The 24734-nt window shown below is 37.1% G+C and overlaps 1 protein-coding gene and 1 long non-coding RNA gene across 4 annotated transcripts in view; both read left to right on the forward strand.

Moving 5' to 3' along the window:
• The window catches only part of LOC137470989 (SAM and SH3 domain-containing protein 1-like), a 531744-nt gene that overhangs the window by 81662 nt on the left and 425348 nt on the right, over nucleotides 1-24734 (forward strand). The window lies entirely within an intron of this gene.
• On the forward strand, nucleotides 4891-22801 carry LOC137469934 (uncharacterized). Its single transcript, XR_010996803.1, has 3 exons — nucleotides 4891-4983; nucleotides 20845-20916; nucleotides 22112-22801. It is a non-coding gene; the product is annotated as an uncharacterized lncRNA (long non-coding RNA).

Raw genomic sequence — 24734 nt, forward strand, 5'->3', positions numbered from 1 at the left:
AGGACTATGGAGGTCTTGCAGTAAAGCGAACATAAATACAACCAACAACTCCCAGGCTGGGCTTAACATTCTCATCTGCACGTGTAACGTATCAATGAGACTTGTGTTTTGATTGCTTACTCTCTGCATGAACTACTAAACGTTGCCTTACTTTTGACTGCTGGCTTTCTTGAAGCACATTAGATCAGTAAAATGTACATAAATCCTTCTGAAGTCTTTATTAATTTTTTCCAACTCTTTTAAGAGTACCTAATAAAGAAAATTTCAGTCTGACACCAGAAAACACACAAAAAATCAGTAGATTGCCATTCACATGAATGTAATGTGCCCTCCTCTCTGCAAATTCTCTTCTTAATTTAAACAGTTTTCTAATTGCGTATTTTATTCATCCTAGACTATTAATCTGTCTAATGCACAGACTTTAATTTCTTCACACATCAGTTCTGCTGAAGTAATCAAAATTAGAACACATTAACATATCACATCCTACTGCTGATACTAGGTACTTGCAGTGATAGAATTTTCACAGAGGAAAGGACAAGAGGGGTAGCTATGTTTTCTGTATAGCAAATCAAAATTTCTTTGCAGGCTTTCCTGGAAAGTAAGCTAAAATTATATAGTATTTGGCTAAGAATTTATATATTGGATGGCATTCAATTGCCTGGTAGCAGTGTTATTCTTGTTATGTATTTTCTTAATATTTATTTTTCATTTTCTAAAAAAACATTTATGTCTCAAAGTCTACTTGAGCAATTTTATTTCATATGTTTTATTGCCCATTTAGAAAATAGAATAAATATAGTTTTGAGTAGAGGGGGTTGCTTTCGTTTTCTTTTCCTTTTCTTTTATTTTAAACCTTCAATTCTGTGAAATATAGCTGCCTTGGGGATTCCTTTGAAAAACCTGATAATGAATGTAAGATGTGAGTGACTGGTGTGTGATTGTGTTGATGTTTTCCCTTCTCTTGAGCCCAGTTTGAAATTCAGCTCTGCACAGCAGGGATTGTCCTCAGCCACATATTACTATTTTGAGGATTGTTTGCTTGAGTAGCTGTGCAGGCTTTGGGCAACTGGCAGCAGTTTGTCATGGCTGCCTTTAGGCTACTAAACCTTGGGGCTTTTAATCCCTGTCCCTCTCTGTCAATCAAGTCTGTTTCACTTTTTAATGTACTAGTATATATTTTCAAACAAATGGTGTTCATTCTACAGTAGGTGCAAGCAAACTAAAAGGCCAAGTGTGTAATGTTTACCTATTTTCCCCTGGCTGTGTCGCTGAAAATTATTTGCTTTGTGATAGAATTGTTCATATTTAAATCATCAAGCTTTCTTGCCTGTTTTCTCATTGTTTTATTTTGATTGAGTACTTTGATGCTATGAATCTTGTCTGCATTTAATTCATTATAATCATGTGAAATGAAACCCTGAATGGCTTCCAAATGAATATTATTTAATTTTCTTTGGCATTCACACAAACAGTGGCTTTGCCAGCTGAGCAGTAAGTAGAGACATGTTTTTCACTTCTGTGTGATCCAGTCAGATTTTAGACCTGTTCTCTTTTACATTTCCAAAGTTCTGAATGTGATATTCTGAATATTATTATTACAAAATTTCCTTCCTTTTGTTCCCAAAATGTGAAAAATAAAAAATAAATGTGTATACTGTTTTTTTCAGTGCTGTGAAAGTTGAAAAGTGAGTTTCCACACTTAATAGCCAGATACTCTGTAAAGATTATCAGGCATACTGATATCCAGGAAGAATAATTTTAGGTTTATTTGTGACATATTAAAAATATTGTAAACATGGAAAGAAGGAAAAATGTATTTGTATGGCTTTATGTATATAGCCATGCTACTAAACTGCAAAACCTCACATTGTAATGTTGACAGGACTTCCAACACCCCAAGTGAATTAGTTTTGATTTTAGGCTTCTCTTTGTCCCTTGTTCCTTCTTGGGCAAGTCAGTGAATGCAGTTCACAGTCTTTATAGGTAACTCATACTGAAACGTTTGAATTTTCATTTCAACAAGTTAGTAATAGAAAACCAACTTAGGAATAAATTGTGCTCAAAATATAAGTGATTTCAGGAGGAGACTAAAATTGTGTTTTATTGCCTCATGTAGTAGGGGAATCAGTGTGGCTTTCAAAGGCTGTTTTGATTGCTGAAGTCATACAGTTCTTTTCATGTTTGAGGGGAGCAGGCAGCCAAGGAGTCAGAGGTTGCTCACACTGAGCCAATGGAGCTGCATTGCTAACTGGTGTGCTTGAAGCAAACCAACAAAACTCAGCCTCTTGGGCTTCTCTCAGCAAAAATAAGCATAGAGTCTAAAACTTTTAGGAATTGTTACCCTTTTTTTATAAAGATGAGTTTGGGGATAATTTTGATTTTTTTGGCTTTGGGTTTTGGTTTGGTTTTGGTTTTTTTGTGGTCCAGTTTTGTTGGGTTTTTGTTTGTTCTGGGGGTGGGTGTTCGGGTTGTTTTGGTTTTTTTAATAAAATGCAGGATCATCAATCTTATTGCAAATTATATGATGAGCAGAAACTTTGATGATATGATGATAGGGCTTGAGTCCAAGAATGGTCAACTCCCTAAAGCCATTGCTTAAAAGACAGATAAGATAAAGCCCCTTCATAACAAGCTCCACATGGGACAAAAACCAGAGACTTTGTTCAGAGCATGGAGGTCATCCTTTAATGGTGATTAACAGGGGTTCTCTGGTCACCATAGTACATGTGCTCCTGTGAGACAATGCCTTGCCTTCAACTCTGATTTTCTAATTAGGGTTTGAATGTGTAAGAGCTACAGGCTATGTTACATCTGTTGGAGTGGCAATGATGTCAGCCCAAAAGAGGACTCAAATGAGAGTCCAAAGAATTAAGAAATGAAGTGGCAGTCAGTTCTGATGGATGAACAGGAAAAATCTCATGAGATGTTGTAGACAAATCTTGTGTCCCATTTCAATATGATACTAAGAAGGTATGTTAAATACACCAGTGTAGGCAATACAGTGCTTGCCCTTCTTGTGTTCTATGCGTCTGCCCTGTCACTTGAATTTTAGAACCCTTGGTTATGTTTCCTGGCTGAAGGACATGTTTACACATCTGCATTTCCTGTAAGGCTTTTCCTTAAGCCTTTTTTCCTTGTAATTATCATGCTTTCATTACTTTGTTACCTACTCAGTCACCTAAACACTCTGTGTTCTGCGAAACTTTGACCCAGTATTCATCAGGCTGTCAGACTCCCAAGGCACAATTACAGGATGCATGAGGGAGGTTTAAAAATTATTTGGTCCCTTAGTTTTTAACAGTTTTACATATGATTAACTACTAACTGTCTTAAAATGCTGCTGTAAGCACCATCTTTATATTCCACCAGAGACATGCTCTCTGGAGAACAATAAAACATTTATGGTGTTTGGATGGGAGGGAGATTAGAAAGTGTAAAATAATTTCTTACTCATAAACTCCCAGTAAATTATCTTTTCATTTTGTAATAAGACACTTAGTTTCAATAAAGATCTACATCAGTGCCAGAAAACAGCACTGCATTAATGCTATTATCCAGTCCTTACTGAAAAATAGCAGCAAAACAATCAGGTGTTTTTGTAAATTGTTTCTCAAATCCTTGGATCTTTATTTGTGGGAATTCTAGTGCTGAGCCCTTTCATTTATATTCCACTCTCATCATCCCATGTTCATTAATTTAGAACTTCAGGTTACTGAATTGCAAAGTCTGCTGTTGTTTTCATTTAAATTGCAGAATATTAAACAGAGTTATGTTATATTCAGATGGCAGTACTGTTTTTCTCCTGAAAATTGAAGATGTACTGCCCAAACCTTCCTCTGCCACAAGAGAGTAGGTGGTTCCATAGAAAGACAGGGTTCTAACCCTGACTGCCTGCTGTAAAGCATCAGTCTGATGATGCTTTACATGGAAGATACAGTTACATGTGACCATGTCACTTTATGTAATGTTCTTAGTGGTGACCCTTCTCTGTAGCCTACCTGGTGTATTTCATGCTTTTCTAAAGACCTCCCTAGTCTGGAGTAATTTTGTGTGGAAAAATAATGAAAGAATGATAGAGGTTATGAAGTATTGGAGACCTCTTTCACTGTTCATTTGTAAAGTTAGGTGGACTGAATATGCACAAGGATGTTAGAAAAACTCAAGTTTCTCCTGCAGATGAAGTTACTGCCTTTTATTACAGTTTTCTTTCTAGAGGAGACTAGCTCAATTTGAGCTGGATTCTCCAAATTGCAGCACTCCATTTGCTCAAATATTGCCTTGTGGGTTGGAAATTCTTTGGGCTTAACCCTGGGAATGGAGATATAATGACCTTTACAAATGACATCAAAGACACATGGTAAAGAGTCTGAAGGCCATGTTCTTGAGCATGAAGATGGTTCAAATCCCCATCCTTATGCCTTGCTTATATTATGATTCTTAGTCTTTCTTACACTCACCTTTGGTAAAGGAGCCTGCAACATATGGTAATAATTGCTTAGAGATCTTCTATGTCTATAAGGTACTATTTTGCATAGAAAAATATACAGTTGGGTAATGTCTGATTGATGAACTGAGGTACAGATGATATTCCCAGTAATAAGCATCCTTCTTTCATTATAATCTTGTTCATTCCTCTATTTTTAAAATAATAAATAATTGCCATTTACAGATATTATCACTGTTGATTTTTACTTTAAATGTTACACAATCTGTTCTTCTGCCTTCCAATTCTCCACTAAAGCAAAGTGTTAGTAAACTAATTTTTCTAGATGGCGAGTCTTGGGCTTCAGGTCTTTTTTTTCCTCTCTGTTGGTTCAGGTTGCAGGTGTTTTCACTTAACATCCAGGATTCCATAGCCCAAACCAATGGACTTGTGTGTGACTTCCAATAGCTCTCATCAGCTCAGTGCTGAACAGCTGAAGATTCTTTCAGCAGTGCCTCTGCCCAGTGTTTGAGGTGTGTGCAGCTCCTGGCTGATCTGTAGGTTTCTTAAATTGGGAATGTTTTAGATGGGAAGAATAAATTTGAAAACCTGCATATTTTTTAAGAAAAGTTCAACCAACTATTTTTTTTCTTCTATTTATGAATTTCAAAACATACAGCCAGGCTTCAATAGCTGATTAGCTTGCTTAATAACATGAACTTGCATAAAATTATAGTCATGTGTCTACTCTTCTTTCAGTCTAATAGAAAATGTTAGATGGAATATGTGGGTGGCATACTCAAAGCAATAGCTTCAGGAAGTGATCACAACTGAATACTATTGCATTTGATAGCCTTAGAAGGAAAAAATAATACAATAATTGAAGTGTTGTGGACTTGAATGAGCACTGTTCCCATGTGCATGAATACAAAATTGCTCTATCTACTGTCCTTTTCCCAATAAACCAAACAGGTCATTCTGCACTCCTTTTGCCTCAGTTTAAACTAAAAAGAACTTAAAAAAAACCCAAAAAAAACAAAAAAACAAACCCACAAACCTAAATAAATGAATAAATAAAAGCCCAACCTGACAAAAAGGCCGGAATCCTGCAAATGCTATGTTCAAGTACAAAGAACTAGAAACTATTTTGCTATACTATCTTTCCATACTTGCATGTAAAGTAGTTCCCTATGGAATTACGTGGGGATTTTTTCATTTTTTAAAAAAGGACCATAGCAATTATGAGGTCTTCTACTCAGTTGTTTTCTTCATCTGTAACACAATACATATTTATAAAGTTGTAATACATATTTATGGATTGCTTCTGATACAGCAAGTGTTCCACAGTTTGTAAAGAAAATGGTTAGTGGGCTCTACTGTGTATTTTCAGAGCTTACAAAAATGTAACTATCTGTAACCTTCTTCTAAAGAGACACAGCCTTAGTAGATTTCACTGCTAAGTTAAAGAAAAAAACAACCACCAAAAACCGCAACAATTAGAGCTTTCCTGTATAGCTGAAGCTTTGTTTTTGAAACATACAAGGAATTAAATTTCTCCAAAGTGGGGTTTTTTCCCCCCTTACTCCACAAAGCACAAGGAATGGAGGAGGAGTGATATATGTAATTTGTAGCCTTCTCTCTCACAACATGATGCACAATTCATTGTGCTTGGGAGGAAACCTGTGGACCAAAGAAACTGCTGTGGCGCTTTTGGGGGATGAAACTGTCCTGGTAACTGGGGGAAGGAGCTGATGTGAATTATCAATCATCCTTTAAACTGTTTAAAACATCTTGGAGACATAAACAGGACTTTTGCTTCTTCATTGTCCTAGACTGAGTGTGGTCTGCTGTATTTTTAGTTCACCCAGCACAGGATATAGCTGTTAATGTTGGTGGTCCCAGTTAAACAGAATGAAGCCTGTGGGTCAGAACCAATCACTTTTCATACATGTCTTTTCAGCTGCTTTTTAAAAATTCAGCTGTTTTAGAGAAAAAAATATTGAAGTCCATAAAAAGTTGTTACTGAAGGAGTTGTGCCTGCTTTTTTAAACTGTTTAGCGATTGGGAAGGAGTAATTTCCTAGACTTGAAATGTTCTGCCTCCATAGTATGGTATTACTGACCACAGTAACTTTTGTTTCACAAGGGGAAAAAAATGGGGTTATCTGATTCCACAGTTATTTCATCGTTGTAGTGTTATCACCTCTGCCTTAAGGTGCACAGAGGCCAACAGCATGTCTCCCACATACCCAGGAATCAAAGATTTTAATATATGTGCTGCTTAGCTGCCCCAAATACACATCTCCTGGCAAGTGAATCTGAGTTCACATAATGATTTGAAAACAGATTGTTCTCTTGCACAGGGAGGAATATATTGTGTACCAACATGAGGGAACTGAGCATTTTGTTTGTGCAAAAGCTCACACTGAGTGAATGGAGAAAGTGAAAAAGATGAAAGCCTATTTCATCACCCCTGCTCATCTTTAAATTATTAGTCTTGTAATGTTCCAGCTTCATGTTAGGACAAGTCTAGACCAAGTAATTCCTTTTAATTGTATTGTCCCTTTTTAATTTATTTTTTTTTCCTTGCACCCATACATGCTTAGGTCAGGTACCCTGCAGTTCAAGCACCATCTTTGTGACTAACAAACCTCAATGCCAATCAGAATTTCCAGATGCCTTATTACTGCAGTACCAAATATATATATATTTATATTTATATTCTGAAATCTTTTATAGTGGCTAAATCTTCAATAATTTATGTTTTAAGTTTTATTTTGTAAGTTTTCTATATTCTTTTTATTATTGCTTTGAAGATAAATGCTTATGTTAGTTTTCTGGAGGCTTTGCTACAGTACTGCAGAAACGTTTGAAGTGCAAAGAGAAATATTTTCAAAGAGATCTGAAATTTACAGGAGCTCAGATCCTTTTGGTACAATAATTTATATTCAGCTTTATTAGAGTCAAAAACCAGTGGGTTTGTGAACCCAGCTTTGAACTTTGGAGGCTGTTTGTCTCTTATCTTCTTTCAGTAAAAGTCCTATTTGGAGATCACTTTGCTTTATACATTTGGAAGAATAACTGAAGGAACTGTGGTAATTTTGCCTTTATGATGCATTGTCCTTCACAATGAGCAAGGACCTTTGTGCCGAGGGGAAGAAGAAAGTAGCTTTCTAAAAAAAATTCTGGAAAACCATGGTCACTGTATTCTGTTTAGAGGACATAAGCAGAGTTAATATTTCTTCCCAAAATTTAAATCCTGTCTTATGTGGCTGATCATTGTAGACAACAGTAAGAAACTGCACAACAAGCTAAAATTATATAATTTCATAACCTTGACTGCAGCAGTACCAATTTGATGGATTTGAAAATAGAATTTCCTGCTTCAGGGCTTGGCACAAAGTCTGGGAACATAATGCCTGATATTAAAACCATGGCTACTAAACTGCCATGGTAAACTAAGCTGTGATTCTTAGCAGCAGGGTCCAGACAGAGAGCTGAGGGCTATCTTGAAGTGAGTATGTAAACCTTCCAGTAAGCAAGGGAATTCACAGCAAGGTTGAGGCATTAAGGAGAACCCTGGGTGTCAGATATTTTCTGTTTCCTGCCGCTGTGCTCTCTCTGAAGCCCCCTGGCTTCGCCTGCCCAGCAGAGGCATGGTCAGCAGCGGGGGACACTCCCCTGTTTCTCGCGGCAGATTCGGGGAACGACTAAAACAGAACTCTGCGCTGTCTGCCTTGTATGGAGAAGAGGCGGCGTCCAAGAAGGTAATGAGTGAGTCGACTCACGGCCAGGGAAAAGTCTCAGGTGTATTGTAAGCTCCGGGGAGCTCTGAGTTCCATGTCCCTGGCCTAAAGTGAGTCACATAGCTTTTGTAATCACCTTAAGTACCAGGGCGGAGACAAGGGGGAAGGATGCCCACCACCCAATGGGGGAGTCTGGGGGAATGGAAGGCAGAGGGACAGACAGAAACATAAGCCAATGGGGGAAGGTTAAGGGAGGGACCCCTGGCCTTTGTCCACTCACTCGATGCCCAAGGTGGAAGATTTTGGCAGGATGGGATTAGGAGCTGCGTGATGGACAGGGCACCAGGGAGGGGTGGCATTGGAGGAGGGGTGGGAGAGCTCAGGGTGGAACCATTGGGAGAAAATGGGGGGTGAAGGGGCAAACCATTACAGAACTGTTACAAAGATATAAAAACACAATACAACAGTTTCCAATCACTCTAAGGAGATGAAAGCGTAATAGTGTTTCAAATGGTTCTGAATACAAGTTTGGTATGTGTTTAAGTTATCTTATTTTTTTAAAGGATTTATTAAGGGATTTCTGCTCTTTGTGTCTTTGCTTTCCTAACTGAATCTGTTACATGTAGCAAGAATGAAGAGTTTTATAGTACTAGAAAATGTGCAATAAGTTCATGCTGCCAGTACAGTCCAGGTAACCAGCCACTGTGATCCACTGTACAATTTCTGCCCCCCACCCAAGTTTACAATCACTGATGTTGCCACATGTGTTTTTTCTTAGTGTATTCTCTCTATGTTTTTGGGTGCGAACCTTGTGAGATAATTATCTGGGGCGTACACATCCACATGTGAGTTCAGCTACTTTTGCTGTTCACAGAGGTGGTGCTTGGGGAGTATGATTCACACATTAATCCTCTGACAGCTGCCTAGAGTCGGTCAGGTGAATCACAGCCCAGAAATGCCCTTCTCTCATGGGGAGTCTAGGCAGTTAGCCAAGATGTGTATGTCTGCAGAAGTCTGAAGCTGTGTCCTTAAAGTAAAATGTCATTACTTTCTTTTCCTGAACAGTGTAGCCATGTTATTGTAATGCTGTTAGGCTATTTAGATAATTCTGCAGGAAAGGTTTGCTTTCCAAGTCTGAAATTTAGGAAAAAAAAAAATTAAAATTTGTGTTGAATAAGTCAAATAGACAAGAAGGCATATTTATTTAAAGTAATGATTTTATAACATTGATATTTCTTTTATTTGTTTGTCTTTCATGGAAAAGTTAGGACTTGTACCTTATACACAATGTGCAAAATTATTTTTGTGTGTAATACAGAATATGTTGTAGGGACATGGAAACATTTGTTCAGTTACTGTAAAGGCAGATGCTCCCTCTAGTGCCTAAGACTATTTTCTTGTATTGGCAATAGCTTTGTTGGGCTTTCTGCCATGCTTTATTATGCAGTTGCTTAAGTCCCTCAGGTATTGATCTTAAAATGGGTAATATGGAAGGAGGATAAACCCTTTAGTATTGCATGCTTCCTACATCTTTCCTCTTGTGTGTAGCAGAAAGAGTCAGATAATACAAGTGGATAAAGAAAGTTAATCTAAAAATATTCTTTTAAAGATTTTTATAGCATATCAATCAGTAAACTGTTACTTAAATTGAATACCACCTGGGAAACTTTGTTACTTGTGAGCATTTTTGAACCAAATGAGGGTTGATTGGCCCATGAGGGATTCAAAAAGTACCTGGACACTAATTGCAAATTCAGGTCATTGTTCTCTTCTTGATATTTCTGTTAGCTGGTGTTTATATATATGGCTATTGAAGATATCAGACTAAAGTTGTAAGTGTTGTGAACCAGTCTATGACATCACTGTATAAAAAGAAGAAATGCCTGAAATGTTGAGACATCCAAACACATTGTTTAGTAGGAGAGTACAACTATGAGCATCTGTGCTGGCATCTGGAAGGAGGAGAGGGAAGAATGGAGTATATTTGTGTGCCATGTGAGGTGCCCAAGGATGCATGCACTCCTTGCTTCTTAGGCTGTAGCTGCCTTCATCCTGACACAGTCCTTTCTGAGGGCAGCCTTTCAGCACTGTGGGGGTTCTAAAGTTTTTAAATGCTATCTTTAAAAATATGCATTCTACAGTTGTATGTCTATCTGTAAATCATGCTTAAAAATCAATTTTATTAGAAATAGTATGTGTCGCATAATCTGTATGATACAGTATGTCTGGAAAAATATTTATGAATTAAGGTATATTCCTAACAACATTTGATACTAAACTGTAAAATCCAAGGTTATGAATAGTTCTGCAATAATGCATTGCCTACACTATTATCAAGCTCTTGTAGATATGACAGGAGAGGATTTGAGGGAAGAGAATAGGTAGGGGTTTTTTTTAGAAATATTTTATGAGTGTGATGATAAATGAATATAGTGCTTTGTATTTTTTCCTAACTAAAAGCTGTCTGAAGTGGTGGGCTTTCAGTTTGAAGGGTTTTCTATTATTTTTGTAGGTAGCCTGTGCATCCCTTCTCCCTTATTTTCCTTCTTTCAGTCTTTCTCTCCATAAGGAAAACAAATGAAAAATTTATTGTAAAGGCTCTGTGGACATCAGCATTCAAGCCCAAGAAAAGTGTATACAAATAAATTGTGTGTTCTACTTTGGTGCACTGGGAATATCAGTAATATTTTTCATTCTGTATCTTGCATTTATACAGCTGAATGGAAGAGTGATGCAGTACAATTTGAAACAGTAGCCAGCAGCAGCCTTTTTTCCTTCTGGATCCTTGAGTATTTTTTGTCTTTCCCAGGGAGAGGGAGTGAGAATGTGTTTTAGCAATCTTTTTTTCAACATGTGACACCTATACACAGTGTAAGAACAAGTAACTGACAGTAATTAACTGTGCTTGATTACATTTTAAAGTAGTCTGATACTAGAGCTGAGTTTAAATAAAAAATATATTTCAGCAATTTGTTTCAATTGCAACAACTCACTATTTAAAGTTACTTTCTCAGTGTTGCCACTGGCAAAGCTTTTTGTCTGCTGTAATGATTTCTTTTCCCCGTGTGGGGTGGTATTTTATCAATAGTAGTGAGCATGGCAGTTAAACAGCAAAATCATGTTGTTTAAGAGTTAGACTCCACTCTGAATAACCCCTCCATGAAAAGTATCCATTTAAAATTATTTAAGTTGCAACAAGGTGTGTTTACATCCTGTTGGATGCCTCTGTATGCCTTTAAGCACTTGACAGTCTAAATGCTGTCTACTCTTTTGTTTCCAGCTGTGCATTGTAGATTTTGTGTGGTAAAGTGTTCCATCTACCTGCTTCAAAATTACTAGGTAGGCTAAGACCTTAGTCAATTGTCTGTAGTTTATTGTGATCTTTTGGGTGGTCCGTGACCTTCTCAAGAAGAACACATCTTTCTTAGGAGGGGAAATCAGCCCCTGACTTTTTATTATGTGCTACTTGATTATCTTTGCTGAGGTTCTCTCGAGAAATGCAGTTTCTTGGCAATTGCAATATAATTTTAGGAGAGACAAATAAGGTTCAACAGTCATATTCAGGAATTTTAAAGATCAGGTAGCATGTCAACATCCTGAAATATAGTGGAAATATATGGAAATGATCATTCATGAGGATGCTATTTGCATGCAAATATCACATTCCTTTTCTTTGAGGAAACAGGAAGGAATTTATCCATCATGAGTATTTGCCTTCCTCCTTCAAATATAGGGCTTTTTTTGAGCTGTGTTGAGTCAGCAGGATGTGACCCATTCCTACCATTCCCTCCTTGCTCCTTCTACCCAACAAGACTCTATCAATTAGCTGATAACCTGTTGGAATGGCAAATCATTACTTTGTCTCCTGCTGGCTCTGCTTAAGGAGGAAAAAAGGAGGATAAGATTTTGGTTATGAAATGCTGAATTATCTGCTTTTCTAATCTCATGATCAGCCCTTGTGTATTCAAACAAAAGACATGGGTGCTGTTTAAGAAATATTTAATGAAGTAGACACTGTCATATATCCTAAATGTTGTTTTATATGGATTACTGTTGTAGAACCAAAATGCTCAGCCTTGTGATCTTAGGCCTGTTTCTGCTCTGCTGAATATGATTAGCTTCTTGCTTCTTAGTTAAAATTGTGATGATTGTTTAGAAATATCTAAGAACGTAAGTGCACAGCATGGTGCTGCACTGATGTAGTTACTCTTGATACTTCTTTCTAAACATCAACTTCTATGTGATTCAAACTTTAACAAGATGTTTATGTCTATGTATTTATTTTTTTTAGTAAAACGTAAAGTCTGTCCTGTAACTCTGTAATAATGCACTGGCTTTTGGTTTTTATACTATATAGCAGTTTATCATGTAAGGATAGAATAATTTAATGTTGCTAAATACATATTTAAAAAAAAAAAACTGTTTCAGTAATTGTTCCTTGAAGCTGTTATATTTTCACTTCCCCAGTTTCAGGGATGCCTGAGCAGTGGGGCACGCACCTGACCTGTAATTCTGTTATGAATTCAGGTCCCATCATAGCTATTCTGATTTATACCACTGCTGAAGTTCAATTAACACCTTGACCATTTCTATGTCATTTAGTGATTTTTCCATGTAGTTTTTCTTTTAAGTCTTAGAAAATGGTGTTGTCTTTCTTTAGATAGTAGAATTCTAAATGTTTTCTGCCAGTCCTCTTATTCCAAGTTAGACTTCCCCTGAATACATTTGTGAAAGCTGATTTTTCTATGATGGAACATGAGGGCAGTATTTATGTTGATTTTGTTTCATTCTATTTATGACCTATTTGACACAGTTTGCCTTTTTGTCAGTATAAATTCATTCCTTGCATTTTATATAATTGATTTTTGCCTGGATTTTCTCAGGCTAGACCCAATAGAAAACCCTGTGTTTGACAAGAGCTTTAAGATGCTAAAGCTACAGGCTGCATCAGACTTGTATTTTCTGCAAAACAAGACAGACATAATAATGAAACAATCCAATAACCCCTTTAGTGTTATCCTGCATTCCTAACTTAAAACTATAACATAAAGCCATTGCTATTTCTCTGTTTTCTTTTGTAACAGTTTATCATATCAATAATCTCATTTACACCATTCATCTGACATGTGCTACCAGGGGTTACCTTCTAAATGTAAATGAGGCTTTTGGAAATAGTCCAGAATATATCATAGTGTGATTTATGTCATTGTATATACATGTTGGCCAAGCTTACATCAGTATAAATACAGTGAATTGAACGTTTGAGCCACTGTTGTGTTTGTCTGTTTCCAATAGTTATTTTTTCTTTCCACACTTTTTATGATAGTTGACCTGCTTATCTTGTGTTCTTTTCTCTGATTTGTATGCTCTCTTTTTTTCCATCCAACTGTTACAGTGCTGTATGCATTTCCTGACAGCCAATTAATTGGCTGTCTCCTCACTCAGCCAAGAATAGAGGTAGCAGTTCTACATGAACCCCCTCATGTCCATTGATGTGCACAGCAGACATCCTAAGAATGGGGACACATTTCCCTGGTCTTGTGGCTGCATGCTGTTCACATCAATTTCCCATTAAAAGGTAATTTAAAGGTATAGCCCCAGGCAGACTCAGGAGAGAGCTATAAAAAGAGTTTAATTAACAGTTCAGAATAATATAATCTAAGGTTGAATAGCCTATAACCAGTTCATTTTTTGTTCACACTTGTCATTTCCTTTACTAGCAGATTAGAGGAGATTTCCTTGTTTGGTAAAGAATGCAATGAAATAAGTCTTCGAAGAAGCTTTATTGTATGTGTCTTGGAGCTAGATCACTGCATTATCATGAGCTTTAAACCTGCTAATGCTCATCTTCCCTCTGCATTAGCTCACCTCTTCTGGTCAACATGTTTTGAAGAGATGCAAGTCACCTCACAGTTGAGCTCTCATGATTTTTGAAAGGTTCACTGCCATTCAAACCTGCATTTACCCCAACTTGTTCTAAAATAATCTAAAGAAGTAGCTATTTTTGTTTGGAGAAATGGTAAAAAGTTGTGCTAGAGTAGATATAATAGGCTTTGTATTCAAAACCAAGTATCATTACCTCTTTCCTTCCCTTGCTGGTTTTGTTTTTGGGAGAACTTTGTGGAGAGTTTGTTTCTTGCTTTTTTTTTCCCTTTTTTTTCTTTTTTTTATTGTTTGTTTGGTTTTGGTGTTTAGGATTTTTTATTTCCCCTCCACTGCACATCCTCCTGTGTTTTTGCATTGTGCAGGTTTCTGCACAAATCCAGCCTGGCTAAATACAGCAGGATATGTTACTTTCATGACTCCTAAAAGCCTTCAAATCAGATTTTCTGTCACTCTGGTCTGACCTTTTCCTGGAAAAATTTATTACCTAAAAGAAGGAGGAAAAATTGACATATTAAGGAGATCTAAAGTACTCTCTTCCTTGAGGGCTAAAGATATACAGTACTTGTCATTTAACCATCCACCCACCCAATTAATTCTAAAATGCCAGCTACAAGTGCAACAATTTGCGGACATGACACATCTTGTAAGCTTGGTATATAAGAGCTAGAAGCCTTAAAATTTTTTTATTCTGGAGAAAGCTGTCTTGCTTTCTTAGATCGGTTTCCTTTTCTCTATCAGTGGAAAACGTAGATTTCTTTAAAACTTTCGGGTTTTACTTGGATCACCTTTGAGGAAGAGTGGAAGCAGTGAATGAGCTTTCGCTTTGTCCTTGTATGTGAAATCATTCACAAACTAAATATGGCTACGCTGGGACACATTGTGCACAAGTCATATAGGCCTGATGTTTCAAGTATTGAATTTGTTTTGATTGCAGAGAAAATGAGAGGAGGCATAGTTTGATCTTCATTCTTTTGTGTGCCAGATTTTTAAGTATGTTATGACAGTTTGGATAAAAAAAAAAGAAGCAAAACATGAATATTTCTGTATGATTGACAGAAAGACCCCTTTAAGAAGTGCTTGAAGTGACTACCTCAGTGAAAATTGTTGTGAAGCTAAATCAGCTTTTGCAGTATCTAATTAATAGTGCTACAACATCCAGATAGTTAATTACTGTACTGCTTCTCCCTCTAGTTGCTGTGTCAGGCTCAAAAGTTAACATGCACCTTCACAGTATACATCAAATCTGTTAATTTTCATCATGCTCTAACAATAGAAAGCTGTAGCGGTGATCAAAATAAATTTTAACCATAGCCATTCTGAAAACTTAGTAAGGTTATATGTGTCTATTTCAAACATGCAGTGGGTTTATGATTGTAAATGTAGAATGGTGGGGAAGCCTTCCGTCTTGTAGAGCTGAGACTAAAAGCAACTTTTTTCAAACAAGACTGAAAAATTCCAATGGTGCTGACAACAAGGATTTTCCAAAGGGAGCAAAGACCAAGCAGGCTTGATCTTCAGTGCCAGGAAACTTTGACTTCAGGGGTCTCAGGTTCATGACTTTTAGGGAGTGGGTGAAGGAAATTAAAATAATTTAAAATAGAGCTCTGTTTCTCTGCTGTAGTGTAGACATGCTGACTCATGCAAGTAGTCACTGTGGAATTTAGTTTTTCTGGTTTTTTTGCTCTTTTGTTTTTTGGTCTATTCCCACCCCCTCCAGTCTCAGTACAGAGCTTCTGATCTCTATCGGTCCTATACAACAGACCCTGTATATTAAAAGGCACACTGTTTCCATATGGAGATGAGAGCACTACAGTAAAAATGGAATTTACTGTCCTGTATGCATAGTCCTTCACTGCAGGAAGGACTCTGCTGTGGAAGAGGTCTAGTGCTCAGCTTGTACCTGTGCTGAAGCACACTGGAGCTGATGTGAACATGACTGGGCATATCAGCAGCTGCAGGTTTTGTGTAGCTTTTGGTTTGTTCACAGGTAGTTGCTGACCTATACACACAGCATGTAAGATACTCACAAAGCAGGTCTTGCTAGTGTATGCAGTCATCTGGAAACAAATTGCTTATCTGTAGTAAACATCTGCTCTGAGAGGAAAGAGGACAAAGCAGACTGAGTTTCTCCTGTGATGAAGACTTAAGAACTTGATAGGTGAAGATGAAAAGAAAAGATAGGAAGCTTCTCACTGGGTTGCATAGTAGCAGTCACTGTAGCTGTAACTCATACAGGCCTGAAACTACGAATTTTCAAAGATGACAGTAAGATACATCTCTGTCAAACTGCCACTGTCTTACTTTAGGGTCTTCATCTTGTATTACTGCAGGAACAAATTTAACCTTTGGCCAGGACTGTACTGCAGTTGTATTACCTGCTGAGAGGAACATTTGACAGCTTTTCTCAAGAGCCATTGGAAGGTGATCCTGAATTTGGGCTGTGTCTTGAAGTTGGCCCTGTTGGCAGGGACAGTGAATTTTCTGAGAAACCATCACTGAATAACTTATAATATCTGACACTTCTCAGCCTTTCTACACGGCAGAGAGACAGTGCATTCAAGAGCTTGTTAACCATCCCTGTGCAAAGATGACTGGAGAACAAGAAAACAAGACGTTCTGCCTGCCCTAGAATACTGGAAATTTTCATATTCTGGAAACTGAGATTAGACAAGAGTAGGCAATCCCAGTACCTTTATTATTATTGTTTGAGTTAGAATTTCCAAAACCTGATGTACAGAGGGGATTAAATAATTCCCTTCTTTAGCCAGAATTGGTAAAACTAGGAAAAAGGGGAACCTGCAGTCAGAGTAAGGACTGAAGGAGAGTGAGTTCAAAGCAGCACCAAAATATTCAGAGAAGGTGTGCCCCAGACCTAAAGAGAATTGAATCTGTTAAGAGCTAGTGAGTGAGTCTGCAGGTGCACAAACGCTTCAGTGGTGGAATGGGCCAAACTGCTTCACTGAACATCTTTTGATGGATAGCCTTAAGTGCTACAACTGCAATCAGGAGAAAATCAGCACATTGCAATTTTGAAATCTATTTGCAGTATGTTTTCATTTTGCCAGCTGTTCTGTCCTTACTTCATAGTAGCTTTGAAAGTTTTAATTATTCTGGCCCATAGTTAAAATTATGTTTGTGTGGCTAAATGCAAGTATGTTGTATCTAATGTCAGAGATAATTGCTGGCTGCCTCAAGAGACTTGATAGATTCATTACTTCTACATATGGTAGGAAGAAAAACTGTCAGATTTTATTTAAGCTTTCAAGAGCCTTTAAAAAGGGTTACAAATTGTTGCAGAAAGAGCATCAGTTTTCTAAACAAGGTCCCACGCATTGCTACATTAGTGTAGGGTATTTAAATCGATGCATCTCTTCTGTCTGTCTTAGGAAAAATAGACTGGAAGCAAAAAATAAAGGATTTATAGCTGTCTTCCTGATGCTCATAGATCTTCCAAAATGAAAGCATTTTATGCTGGACTCTGTCATTTTGAATATCTGTATGAGCTCTGTTAAATATACTGACGTATTTTCTAAGCCAAATCTGTGATGGATCTGATGCTATCACTTACAAGGAATGCGGCTAGTTCAGCAAACATCATAAAGTGACATGTTCAATTTGACATCTTATTTTATCTGTTTTATTATTTTTCCAGTGTGATTACACTTAATGGCCTTATTGAGTTTAAAGTTGTATCATATGAATGCAGATGAGACAAGTTCCTGTCTCAGAAAAATAATTGAAGCTCTTGCAAGCACATAACAGCAATTTAGGTTGGTCTCACTGTTGTCTCCACAGTCACAATCTGCCCCTTTCTTTGCCACGCATATCCTACTCACGTTTGACAGTTGTTGTTTTCACCAAACTTGCATTTCACCACACTGAGCCAGTGAAGCACAGGTCCAAGTAAGCAGTAGCTGTTCTGCTTTGCCTGCTGTGGAGCCACAGCCTAGAGAGGCAATTACATGTTACAGCTGAACTCATTGAGAGGTGTAGAGACAAGTCCTCCCTTGCTCCTTCTGTCTGCTCCTAAACCACACGGTTCTACCCATCTCCTTTGCCACAGCTTTGACTCCTAACTTTTCATTTAAAGGTTTAGGTTGCTAATTCAGCAGAAGTTCTTTAGCTTCTCTGCTCAGGCTTTGTTTCTGAGGAATGAGTCTACCCAGTGCAAAATTAGACAAGTACTTGATGTGGTGCAAAGGAAGATGAGGGGAAGTTGAAATGACTGGGATCAAAGCAGGGGAACGGCAGTAGAGTTGGCAACACTAGGAGCTCCTCCTGCAGTAGCAGTGTACTTCAGATCTTTGCTCATAATGTCCCAGAATCATAACCAGAGGAGAAAATAAAGTCAAGATCAGGAGACAAAGGTGCACAGAAGACAGTAGTAGCAGAGATCTGGGAATCAGATGCATCCACCAGATTTTCTGTCATTATGCATTTTTTATAGTTTTTTGTGAACTTGTGGCAGGATTGTGGAAATATAGCTGCTGCAGGAAAAAAAATCCCAATAGTTTTTATTGCATGTTTTCCTATTTGAATCCACCTGCTGTGCCCAAAATATTTACATGAACTTAACAGATGCTAATCTTTTTTTCATTAACTATAAATATTGAAGAGTAATTTCAGTGTGTGAGTGAAATGGTTAAGTAATAAAAGGAGAGGAGGGAATAATGGTAAGAGCAACAGGTACTTTTACTGTCACAGAGGATATGTGAAGGCTGTAGGGCAGCGTGGTTGCCTAAGGAGGTTTTTCAGTGGCACTTCCTGGAATTCTTAAAAGCTTGAGTCGTCCTTTTGTGCTGAGCTGTCACGGGTGTTTAAATCTGCCATGAGCAAGCAAGGAATTGATAAAAATATAGCATGCATTTGATGTAAATGCAGCTATAGAAAAGGGGATTAAATCTGCTACAGATGTTGACATATTGAAGTTAGCTCAAGTGGAAATCTAGCTTGTCTTAATTAACACACAGAGAGTTGGTATATACATAAAGAGGGAAGTGCTTCAGAGCAGATATAGAACCTTTCAGCTAGTTAGCCCTTGTCTCAAATTCAGAATGACATACTCTTGGAGAAGAGTTGGATGATGATGCACAGTTGTCTCTTATTTTTTCAACATGTAATGCTAAAGAATCTGGTCATCCACAGAAAGCCTATGCATAAAAGAGGTTTTTTGTGTATTTGTAGCAAGTTGTTGAGAATCTGGAAATAAAAAAATGGGGAAGATATAGCAACAAGGTTCACAGCTTTTCTGGCTTTGAAGTCTTTCCTTGCAGTCAGTCAAGCACCACACAAATGTACTACTTACATATGAGTTTTATATTAAAGTAGATGAAAAAGCACATAAGGTTACTATGCAGAATAATCTTATGAAGCAGTGAAAGGAGTTGTGAAATTTTCTTGCAAGTCTGAGACACCTGAGAAAGAGGGCTACTCTGCAGAGTGACATGGGATAGCAATTTGTTTATGGTCTGATATATTGTGCATAGAGTCATAAAAATCTTCATAGAATTTTATTTAGAAGCAAAAGTATTGTTTGCTGTTGTGTAAACCTCCCTTGGAGGGAATTGACGTTGGTTTTTTAGTCCTCAGTTTTGTTATTTAAAACATTTCTGTGCATTCTGCACATTGCTGTTTCTCTATGCTGCAATTGTATCTGGTACTCTGGGAAGAGAGGTTTTGAGGCCAATAATTTAGAAATTTTTCAGATGTCAACTGGAAAGTGAAATTTATCTCACTAGTGTCTGAGCTGTAGGAATTAGCTTGCAAGGTTAACAGTGAAATAAAAAATGAGGTTTGCTGAGGTTTTTTATTGTTTGTGATTTATTTGTGGTAATAACCTCTGTCATACAACTAATGATTTTACAAGTGTTCAAGGAGGACGCTCTTTGCTCTAGGGAATTCAGAGCATAAGGAAAACTGGCCAAGGGGACAGGCAATTTAAAGCTTTGACTGTGATGACAAGAAGCTTAAATTTGATGTGATAGAAATGGAAAGCTTCAAAGAGGGAGTGACTTGACATGATCAATTTGACAGGTGAGGAAGATGGCTATTGCAGCTGTGTTTTGCATGAATGAGAGGAGTCTTTCGACAAGTCAAGGAACAGGACTTATCTATTCTTAAGGGTTAATAAGGGTCTGAGTAATAGACTTGTCTGTAGGAAGCACAAGCAGGGTCTTGGAGATGCTAAGAATGAGGTAGCAGTAGAATTGGAGCATCTCAGCTGTGTTGTAGAGGAAAGAGTGAAGTGATAATTAGCTCTGAGGATGTAAGTATCAGTGATGGTGAGAATCAGTTGATTTGTCATCTTGCACAAAGTGGAAAAGCAGAAACAAGGTGTTACAGGGAAAGGTGTGGCTACTGTTGTTGCGGTATTGTATAATATCCATGCACTTTGTTAGTGGATATTGAAAAATCTAACCGGAAATTCAACATCTTTCCCTTCAGTTTTCCATGCAATAGGACAAAGGCACAAGAAAAATTTTCCACTGTGTGAAGTCTGTCAGCAGTGCAGAGCAGAACTGTGTCTCCTGTGAAAAATACAGGAGTAGTTTAGACAAAGAAAATTCAATTCACTGTGAACTGGGTTAAAAACTGCTCGAAGCAAAGTCACAATAATTTTACTGACAGGAAAAAGTTCATTTCAGGTCTCTGAAGTCAGTGAGATCCAGAGAAGCTGTGTTCATCTGAAACGTAGCCTCCCTGGCTGAAAGTCTGACTCAAAGTCAAGCAAAATAATTTTAGTACCTCATGTCAAGTTCAAAATATTTCCGTTGTCTTCCACATGCAGCCGGAACCACCCTTGTCTGAGAAGCAAAGATCTAACCAAGCGCAGAGAACTTATACAAATCACAGCAGCATAGTAATTTGAAACGTTATTTTTTCTTGTTGCTGGTAGATGAACTTCTTAGGGGATTTTGTTTTTTGAATGTGGGGAATCAAGGCTTAAGGAGAATTTCTTGGAAGCATCCTAATAGACTACTGGGATTCAAAGCCACAGCTTGCACTTATCAGGAGAGTTTTCTAACCAAATGACTTCAGAAGGGTTGTCTTTGGGCAAACATCTAATTATGAGGCAGCACCTATGGAAAAGATGTCCCTTTCACCAATATGTATCTCACTTCTTAGCTTCTCTGAAGTTTGAGGGACTGTTTCTTCTTTGTAATGTCAGAGGAGTATTTAAAATTATGAAGTGTTTGTGTTCTCTAGATTTATAAAAATAAATTTTTGCTTGCTTGCAAGATATGAAGTCTGTGACAAAAATTATTCTGTTGCAGGCTAATTGTGCAGGTTATTTTAAAAAAAGTTCAAAAAATCCTTCAAAAATCAATTAACAGTCAGATAGCACTTACAGATACTATTATTTTGTTGCCCATAAAGGAATAATGGAAAGCCAAGCCCAAATTCTTTTAACCAGAGTCACTGCATAAGAATTAATTATCATCTGCCACCCTGTATTTTTTGATTCTTCTCCTAGCCTTGAGCTTTATGAAGCGTGTTTATTTTAACTTCACTTTATGTTACCATCTGAATAACATGGTTGCCGAATGTTAGACTTGAGTAAAATACGCTCTCTTCTACTATGGGTTTTCACACAGGCTTTCAATTCCTCCTATTACTGCAGAGTACTGCTTGTTTCTGAACTCTGGTAGTGAAATGTGCTGCAGTTCTCCCTGGCTCTCTTGGATATTTATGGATTGTTGTTCTAAGAAGTAGAAAAGTTTGCATTATTCCACAAACATAACCCTTAAGGTAATGTAAGAAGCAAGATAACCCTGTTAATGCTGTAATTACACAAGTGTTGATTTCCCATTGCACTTGCTCATGGTGGCCAGAACATCCTAGTTTTTTTTAAAGGAGTAAGTGGACAATGGGACAGGACTAACAGAAAACATCCTTTAAGACAGGGAGGAAAGAGAGATTATGTTTCATCACTGTGATGGAAATCACAGCCTTCCTGGGAGTCAGTGGCAATTACTGCAAAAATCACTGGTGGGCAGGAGCTGTATTGATTTATGAACATGTTTGGTTGGATTTTTATTTTGATATGGTTGCAGATACTTTGCCAGCATCCATCAACTATGTTTTAAGGGGAAATGGAGCTTAAAGCATTTGTGCAGACACATTGTGTGTTTTCATTGCAAGAATAACATAGTTTTGTAGATGCTCCCTTGTGTTGGTCATTTCATTACTTCAAAACTTGCAGAGTGAAATTTCTGAGTATAAACTCCCTTGTTCTTTTCTAATCTCCATGTTGCTGCCTGATTGCGTAATCCAGATTTCAGTTTACAAGGTCTTGTTACCCAGTGGCAATGCCTTTGTGGGATCCTTTTCCATGCATGTATCTTAGAAAAGACAACATGGGAAGGGAAAATTCATAAGGGAATGCCTGAATGGTCAGAATAAAATAAGTATCTATCTGTCACAGTAAGTCATATTCTGTATATTTATATATTTTGAACTTTTTTGCAAAGTAATTGTAATTTACAGGGGTTTTAACCTTGGAAAAGAAAACATTCAAAACACAGGCAGACTGTAACAGAGCTGTGTAGCATAAAGGTTTTTCTACAATAGGAAAGATATTATTATCATGCAAGAGGAAAGCCCTTTGTATTTTAACTTCTCTGTCTCCAAGAGTTAGTGCTTTTAAGTGTATGTGTGACCAGCTGCAGTCATTTACCACCTATGAGTAAGGAAATCCTTTTTTTGCATGTTATGCAGCTCATTCCGTGGCTATATATATACATATATATATATGTGTGTGTATATATATATATATATAAGAATTTATAAAATGTCACTGGGTAATAAGACAGCTAAAGTTATATCTATGTAGGGATTGTATTAGAAAAAAAAGGGAACACAAAGGATGGAAAACAGGAGTAGATATATTAAAACAAACTTTAGATATGTGTAAGACAGATACCCCAATTATACGATGAGAAGTTATTCCATACAAGGTCTGTCTCCCAAGTATCACATCTTTATTTTCCATATCAAATTCTAAAGTCTAAAATTATTTATATGTTTTGATAAACACTTGGCACCTTCTCCTCTGTGTCCAAACTAGTGTTATTTGGATGTACTTAAGAAAGACACTGTAGTAAAGAGAGGCTTTGCAAGAAAAGAACTTATTTGTGATTATTCTATTCCATATTCTTATTTAGTAGTAAAATTGAAGCAAAAAAAAAATGTATAGCAGATGCATCGCTTGGAAAATGTACACTTGAATGTAATAAACTACTAATATAGTAGTTATTAGTAACTTTAAGTCCATTGCTTTAAAAGATTTAGAAAAACAGTATTAATAAAGACAGACATTCAAGCAAACTTGTATACTTTTTTTTTTTCTGATGAACATGGTTTTCCAAAATGTTTATATATTCTTGCAAGAGGAATTTAGCTGTATGTGTTGAGGAGATAATATCTAGAGGGCTCTGTCCCAAATTCTCTAAGACACATCATGTGCTACACTCTAAGTAATAGAACTGACTTCTGAGAATTCAGAACAGTAGCAAAAGATTATCCATTTGTGGGCTTCCAGAGATTAAAATAAAAATGATCAGTGTTTTTTTAAATTTTCATTTCACATCAGATAAATGTTAACAAAATCTGTGTTAGTTAAAAAAAAAAGAAAACCCCAATTTTTTATTCAGAGGCACAAAGAAAAGGCATATGGATATGTTGGTAAAGCATATGGAGACCCTTATGTAAAGACAAAACAAAAGCAAAATAGAGTTACTGACTGGCCCCCTGAGGTGCAGCACATAAGCACTTTTGGTGGAATGTTGCCAATTCTCTTTTCTTCTGAAAAACAAAATTCCCTTTATATCCTAAACAAGTAAAAATAACACAGACAGTATACATCTGGTAGCAGCACGCTACTTGAATCTCTTTTTTTATATCAGTTATTTTCACTCCGTGCTCAGAAAATAGTGACCTTGGGTTCATACCAATTACAATGTTACGGTAGTTGGTTTATTCCACACAAATGCAATGAACTTTTTTTCTTAGGCTGGGCATCAACCATATAAAAAGATCACTGCTGTAGGAACCTCCTTTCTGTTAACAAAGATCTTTAACCTGAAGTGATGTTTTCCCACTGTGTTAATTACATTTGGAAATAAACCTTCACTGACTGAGTCCAGAAAGAGAGTCTAATGCACTTACTTGAAATTTTAAGCAAATTTTTGGTAAATTTTGCTTCTTTAGTATGGTTCATATATTTTGCCTTCATTTATGGCAGCTATTTAGACATACCAGCTGTTCAAAGTTAAACATGTACTTCAAAAAATTACAACATCTTTTGCTGAACATAGTGTCTATTAATAGCTTGCTCTGAATGTATTTAGATCAACCTCTGGGATCTGCTATAACTGACACACACTGTCATTACTAAATTAAACATGCCAGAACTGTTATGGAAAATCCCTATACCTATAATACATTTTCACACTCTTTTCATGTTCTCATAAGTAGGGCCAGCATGGCTGTAGGCAGACTGCCTGTTAGAAACAGTCTTCAGTGTGTACTAACTCCTGACCTGTGGCAGGAAATTGTTAGGGAACACAATGGTCATCGCAGCCCAAAAGCATATTCTAGTGGTTTAGTCATAGAGAGCACTAAGGCTTAGTACCCAGGAACATTCTATGGCGCAGGAAAAAGTTACTGCTGTAGGTG

Source organism: Anomalospiza imberbis, chromosome 3 (genome assembly GCF_031753505.1).
Source record: "Anomalospiza imberbis isolate Cuckoo-Finch-1a 21T00152 chromosome 3, ASM3175350v1, whole genome shotgun sequence".
NCBI classification, from domain to species: Eukaryota; Metazoa; Chordata; class Aves; order Passeriformes; family Viduidae; genus Anomalospiza; species Anomalospiza imberbis.